The sequence below is a fragment of the Monodelphis domestica genome, chromosome 7 (genome assembly GCF_027887165.1).
Source record: "Monodelphis domestica isolate mMonDom1 chromosome 7, mMonDom1.pri, whole genome shotgun sequence".
Classification (NCBI taxonomy): Eukaryota; Metazoa; Chordata; class Mammalia; order Didelphimorphia; family Didelphidae; genus Monodelphis; species Monodelphis domestica.
Window position 1 is genome coordinate 51,657,890 of NC_077233.1, and position 6,000 is coordinate 51,663,889.

The 6,000-nt window shown below is 41.0% G+C and overlaps 1 protein-coding gene across 6 annotated transcripts in view; it reads right to left on the reverse strand.

Annotated features, from left to right (window-relative positions):
* The window catches only part of SRGAP3 (SLIT-ROBO Rho GTPase activating protein 3), a 287,676-nt gene that overhangs the window by 122,011 nt on the left and 159,665 nt on the right, over positions 1–6,000 (reverse strand). The window lies entirely within an intron of this gene.

A 6,000-nucleotide genomic window follows, 5' to 3' on the forward strand; every position in this document is an offset into this window, starting at 1 on the left:
TTCTTTCCCTTGTAATTACGCCAAACATTTTTTCATGGACTATGTTTACTCTGGAGTCTTCCCTTTCATTTTCAGAAGAGCTTAAAATACGCATCCCCCAAAGAAAGCAAAGACCAGTTTTTAGATTGCAGATAAAATAGTTCGATATGCAGTGACACCCCTATGGCTTCAGCTATCTGGAAGAGTCTGGTTAGGAGTTTCCAAATACCTGAAGGGTCTTGAAAAATGCTCAGCAATTTTTTAATGGGAAAATGTCTATTTCACACTACATCTTTTCCAACTTTGGATGCCAGCATGGTATGGTGAGAAATGTACTAGATTTGGATGGAGGACCCAAGTGCAAACATCTGCTCTCCTGCTTATTACCTGGGTGGATTGGAGAGTTTGCCTAACCTGGCTTGGGTTGAGAAAGAGTTGGACCAAATGGCCTCATCAGCTCTAAATCCAATGAAAACAACATACACTGAACAAATTTTTACTTTCTTGATAACTCAAGTAACCATTGCTGTGCCATACTGTTAAATAGGAGGTTGTGTGGTCAAGTGGGAAGAGTACTGGACTTGGAATCAGAGGATCTCAGTTGTAATCCTGGTTCTGAAACTCCCTTACTGAACCCCTGTGGGCCTTAGTTTTCTTGTGTGTAAAAATGAGGGAGTTGGATCGGATGTCCTCTAAGAATTTCAGGCTCTTGAATTTTGATTGGATGAGACAGGAGATGAAGAACAAAAGGCTGGCTTTCAAAGATAACCTGGAATTTTCTATTTAGAATAAATTCTTGGTACCAACTGGTTTCTTTAGTTTTGTAAAAAAAAAAATTATTTATTTGCCTGACTTATAAACATGGAACAAAGCCTGGCCAAGCTGCAACTGGCCTGCTATTGCTAAGTGAATGATTCAATCTCAGATGGATGCAGCCTTCTAGTAGGGTTTGGGTTTTTTTGCCCTTTGTTAAAATCTTGTTTTAATGCTTCTATAGGGCCTCTCATTTGCTTGCTACAGTCAATAACTACCTGTTAGGCAATTCTGTCTCACAAACACAATATGCCATGTTAACCCCCTTCTCTGCTTTAAGTGCTTTTAAAAAAAAATCTCATTTGCATCAAATTTGTTGAAGCAACACGAGAAGTATCCCTTACCAGTTCAGGCATTTGTGTTAGAGCATTACTTCATAGTCTGAAAGTTCTTTAAACTCCTCATTGAAGATGACACTCTGGGGCAGCTAGGTGACTACATGGATAGAAATCTCCATCTGGAGATGGAAGGTCCTGGGTTCAAATATGACCTCAGTCATTTAGCTATGTAATCCTGGGCAAGTCGCTTAACCCTAATTGCCTAGTCCTTACCACTCTTCTGCTTTGGAACCAATACCTAGTATGAATTCAGAGATAGAATTTAAAGGTTAAAAAGAAAGATGGTGGCACTCCTCCTAGTATCATACCCAGTCAATAAACATTTTTTTATTTGACACATTAAATATTTATTGATTTTAAAATATTTGAAAATGAATGTTCCTGTCCTGTCTAACAAAGTTGCTACTTGCTTACATACTAGGCATTACGCTAAATAGTGAGGATACAAAAGAGTCAAAAAACAATCATCACTCTCAAGGAGCTTTACCCTAAGGCAAAATATCCACCTAAAATACTTTAATGTTTAACATTAACAGATAACCAGGCATAAATGATTCAATTTGACTAAACCTGTCTTTATCTGAGCTAGCTCTGTATTTGGGAAGCTCTAAAGGAAAGGATAGGAGAGAAGAGGTATTGGGCTTCCTACCAAACTGAAGGTCTACAGAGCCATTGTGCTGGTGCCATTGTTGTATGCCTGATACCTGGACAGTCTTCTAGTGCCATGACAAGAAATTGACTTACTTCCATTGGAATTGTCTTAGGAAGACTAAAAACCACCTGGTCAGATAAAGTACCAGACATTGAAGTTGTGTCTAGAGTCAAACTGCCTAAGCATTCAAACTCTGATGGACTGAACATATTGTTCTATTGTCAAACACATGTTTGCCTAAAAGATTTTAGAGAGAACTCACACAAGGCAAGCACTCAATGGAGGTTAGAAGAAGCAATACAAAGACATTCTCAACATCTCTCAGAATAACTCTGGTGTCGATTGTGAGATATGGGAGATACTGGCACAGGAGCATCCTGCATGCCGTGCCCACATCAAAGAAGGTACAGAATTGCAGTATCTCCAAAAAAATGTGAGATATGCAAATGTAGAGAAATTTCCATCCCAAATGTTTATACCAAATATCTGTGCCCAAACTGTGGTAGAGCCTTCCAAGCTCATATTGGTCTGATCGGCCACAGTCAGACACACTGTACCACTGGCCCTAACATAATGATGTCAGGTTCTAAGGAAAATGACCAGGCATTTGTCTGAGGCTCACAGAGCTTGCCCATGGTCACAGAGCTGGGAGGTGATAGAACCAACACTTTGAACCTTAGGTCCTTTTAAGTCAAATTTAGTTTCCTAACAGCTAGCAATTATCAGTCAGAATTCTAATTCAGTCTCGTGGTTCCAAATACACTGCCAATTCTGCTACTGTTGCAATATTTCCCTTGGTCCAGTTAAAGAATTGGGACCATAACAGTCATGAGCTTTGGCTGAGGGGAGTTACATGGCAATGATGGAAGGCCCCTTCCTTTTTAAAGGAAGGAAGAAGATTAGCATTTATTTAATAAAATAACTAACATATAAGCACTGTTTTATATGTACCAGGCACCATGCTAAGAAGCTTTATAATTATTAGCTTATTTAATTCTCATAACCACCCTGGAAGGTGTAACCTATTATTCTCCTCATTTTATAGTTGAGGAAATTGAGGCAGACAGGGGTTCAGTAATTTGTTTAGTCATATGATGAGTAAGTATCTAAGGCTGGACTTAAATTCAGATCTTTCTGACTCTAGTCCCAAAGCTCTATCCACTATACCACCCAGTTTCCTAGGAAGCAGAGAAGTCAGGAGTTGCAAGTGAGAAATCTCTACATATGCCATAGAGAGTTTATATGAGTCATCCATGACTGAGAACCCAACAGGCCATTGAGCAGAAAGGTCCAGTGGGATAGGAATCAGGGTCAGAAGGAAATGAAAGACCAAAACCAGGATCACAACAAAGGTCAAGGAGGGATCAGGCCATGGGTTCAAGATCAAACAGATGAGCACCAAGGCAAGTACCAGGGTATGAAGTGGAGTTTTTTCCATGGCTGTGCTCAGTTCTGTAGTCATAGGCAAGTTTTTTGCCCTCCCATTTGTGTCCAACTCAACAACACTCATTTCCTTCCAACTCTTTCCCATTTCCATGACATCAGCTTGAAAATCACAGGGCTTCCAGAATAGACTTTAAAAAGCTGGACACCTTTATCTTATTTTTATCCAGCAACCAAAATTACTGTACCTCTACATCAGCAGCAACTTTTTCAGAGATGGTCCCTGTGGGGAAATAAGGAGACCCAGTGGATAGAGCTCAGGACTTGGAGTCTAGAGGACCTGAGTTCAAATACTGCTCCAAAATACTTAACTTTGTGACCCTGGATAAGGTCCTTAAACTCCGAGTGCCTCTGTTTCCCCATCTGTAAAATGGGGATAATAATAGCACCTACCTCACAGGGTTGTTATAAGGATCTGATGTGTTATCATATATAATGCACTTTGAAAACCTTAAAGCATGATATAAATGCTCAGTATTATGATTATTATTATGCCACTTATGATGCTGGCATTTCCAGAAAGTCATCTCAGGAAGAGTCAGGGATTATACCAGTTCAATTCTAAACCTCAGCATTCTTTTTTGCCAAATGATAGGACTAGAAAAGATGATCTCCAGGGCCCTCCTAGGTCTTTTTCCCCTTTTTAAAAAACCCTTACTGGGGCAGCTGGTTAGCTCAGTGGATTGAGAGTCTGGCCTACAGACGGGAGGTCTGAGGTTCAAATCTGGCCTCAGACACTTCCGAGCTGTGTGATCCTCGGAAAGTCACTTAATCCCCATTGCCTAGTCCTTACCACTCTTCTGCCTTGGAGCCAATACACAGTATTGACTCTAAGGTGGAAGGTAAGGGTTTTTTACCAAAAAAAAAATTTAAACCCTTATTTTCTAAGAATAAATACTAAGTATTGGTTCCAAGGCAGAAAAGGGTTATAAGGCTTTCTTTTCCCAATTAGATTATAAATTCCTTGAGGTCAGGAACTGTCTTTCTTATTATATCCTCATTACCTAGAATATAGAGGAAACTTAAATAAATGTTAATTGACTGAATTATTGATTGACTTCATATAATCTTCATTCTAGCTGGACTGCCCTGTTAGCTAATTCTGTCTCTCCACTGGGCCTTTGAAAGGTGTTTGTCCCTCCCCTTCATGTTGAGGATGTACTCCCTCCCTCCTCATTTCTCTGTTAGCATGCCCTGCTTGCTTCAAAGCCAAGCTGAGGCACCACCTCCTACTGGAAGGTCCTTCCTAATCCTCTCAGTTATTAATGCTCTTTCCCACTTACAACTGCCTTATTATAGAATACTTGGAATTCCATTATTTGTGGACAGGCTTTATCCTTGGTTAGAACTAAGTTCCTTGAGGACAAGGACCCTTTCCTTTTTTATCTCTGTCTCCAGCACCTAGGACAGTGCCTTGTGCCTAGTACGTGATTAATAACATGTTTGTCGATTTCAATTTAATTCTATCATCTCTCAAATTACAGCTCAGGCTTGTCTGCTCCTATAGGAGATAACTGGGAAGAACCAAAAGGTTTGTTGATGTTTTCGGTGGTCCTCTGGGTTTGTTTGCTACTCATCTCTCATGCTGCATCTTCATTCTAAAGGCCAAATGTCCCTATTCACCCAGACAGCTGCATTTGCCAGCATGTAAACTCTCTCCCTTCCTCTAAAAAACAAACCTGGCCTCAAATTCAAGGCCACCAATGCTTTTGATCTTGGCTACAGAGCAAGGCAATTACTGGACACAAAAGCATCAATTCGATTTAAGAAGGGCTCTCTACATCTCCAAGGCATGGAAGAAAAACTCAGTAGAGGAGCCCCCACGGCCACACAATGAATGGCCATTGTTCAAACACCAACCCCCCAAAAAGGCCCTTTCTTCTCAGGGAGAGCCCTTGCCCATTAGTGCTCCCTCCAGAACCTAGCGACGACGCCAACAATCAAACTCACTTCACTGCCAGGACGAGTAATTAAATTCCAGAGTCACCAGAGCAGAGAATAATGGATCGCCATTGTTAGAGTGGGGCTGGGGAGGAAAAAAACCATAACTAAGGACAAGAATGAAATGGGCTTGAATGCCCAACCTTGGACGTGGCCTGGGCAGGAGCAGGAATTTCATCGGATGTTTTTGCAGATGCTTTTTGGGTTGGAATCACATTCTTAGTGACAGGCAGCAGAATAAAGCAGTCCAAGAGCTAAGCGGAACAACATAGTGTTGGGCAATGACCTTCGGGTTAAGCTGCACTTTTTAATTTTTCATTTTATTGAGACCTTTTGTTTTTAATACTATGGACGTCACCCGCCACCACATGCCAGAATCCTGCTCTCTCTCACACACACACACACACACACACACACACACAAAGGAAAAGGAACCCATATGCATCAGCCATACCTAATAGCATGAATGATTCTTGGCACCCAAAGTATCCCTTCTTTCTAAGGAGAAGGAGTTCCATTGGCCTTGGACTCCTTAGAATCAGGGATTACAGGTAAGCACGCCCAAACCTGGCCTTGGAAAGGGTTTCTTAGGCTTAACGTGCATGAATTTGTCTTAATTACAACATTTTGTTGTAATACTGTTTTATTTTACGCATTTAAAAATATTATTCTGAGAAGAGGTCTACATGGGCTTCCCAGATTGCCAAAGGCTTCCATGACACAAAAAGGGCCAAGAATCCCCCATGAGTAGAATGGAAGCAACTTGAAGGCAGATTGTTTATTCCACAGCTGGGTCATACAGCGGATAAAGTGCTGAACTTGGAATCAGAAAGA